The sequence below is a fragment of the Nicotiana attenuata genome, unplaced genomic scaffold, assembly GCF_001879085.1.
Source record: "Nicotiana attenuata strain UT unplaced genomic scaffold, NIATTr2, whole genome shotgun sequence".
NCBI classification, from domain to species: domain Eukaryota; kingdom Viridiplantae; phylum Streptophyta; class Magnoliopsida; order Solanales; family Solanaceae; genus Nicotiana; species Nicotiana attenuata.
Genome location: NW_017673528.1, coordinates 64,610 through 66,016, shown reverse-complemented (window position 1 = coordinate 66,016; position 1,407 = coordinate 64,610).

Sequence of the window (1,407 nt, the reverse complement as noted above, 5' to 3'; positions counted from 1 at the left end):
GCAGGTAAGGCAACAGTAGGTACAACTGTTGGCACTGGTGGTGGAGCGTTCTGAACTCCCTGCTCTTGCACTTGATCTGGCATAACAGCTTGGGTTTGACCCATGTTCCCAACTTCAGGTTGACGAGCAGTCTGTCTTCTAGTTTGATGAACCCCAACTTGACCTCTACCCCGGGTAGTACCACGTCCAGCAGATGAGGGTGCGCGTGTCCTAGCCATCTGCGAAAGGAATACTCCAAAGTTAATCTCAAGTTATCTCAACGCACGATCAAAGAATGAAAGAAGGGAAAACATTCCTAAATGTTCAGTAGCCTCGAGATCATAAGTATGGGCGCCTACATACCCATGAACAAGACTCTACTAAATATTGCTCCATGACTCGGGACTTAAATCCTAAGCTATGATACCAACTTTGTCACGACCCAATTTAGGATCATGACCGGCCTAGGAGCAAGTGCCCCCAAGTAAGCCTCATCGGTATTTTACAGAAAATCGGACAGAGTTTCCCCTATTTTTGGACTATCCCAAAAATTCCCCTGTCTCAAATCAGCAAGCAACCAAACTTCTAATATCATACCAAACAATTGACAACTTGTCAATTAACCAATACAAGTCTCCACCATAACTAAACCACCAAGTAACCACTAGAAATACTAATTTATCTCCAACTTTGATAAATGAGAACGATACTCAACATAAGACTATAATAACAAAAGAATACTCATGATGCTAAATTAATGACTATGGAGCGACTCTAAGAGTTCAAAGAAAAGAGTATAACAATATAATAAAATCTCCGCCCACGCGAAGAAGTGCGAGGCTCACCAAGAACTATCAACCTGTGCGCTCTAATTAACAAAATTCTTGCCCGCGTCAACTGCTGTCTCTGTAAAAAAATTAGCGGGGAATGAGTCGCTAGCTCAGTGAGTAATAACACTTAACCACAACTGTTTTTATTTGGGGACAAGTCAGAAAACATGCTAGTAGCTCAAACAGAAAATAACATAAAAATGCCCTTTCAGAAACTACAAATACTTTTCAGTCTCTTCATGCTTTTCTTGTAGTATAATACAATTAACAATTCAGTAACAAGCTCGGTAACCACTGTATAATATCAATATTCACATTTTGGGATGTTTCAATGAATGGATCATGTAATCGGTATAATTGTGGACTTCTTTGCAAGAAGTCAAATATAACGGTAGTCCCTACTCGAGGGAAATCGGTAACAGTATGCTAGTTCTACCTTCCCACTAGCGAGGGCTATAACTGTACTCTGTAATCGGTAAATACAAGGTGCACCAGGTCTAACGAACCCACCGTTAGCTACAGGATCCTTCAAAGTCTACTCCCATTTATACTTGTCTCTGTATCCGTATATACTCATAGGAAAATATTTTAAAACAAT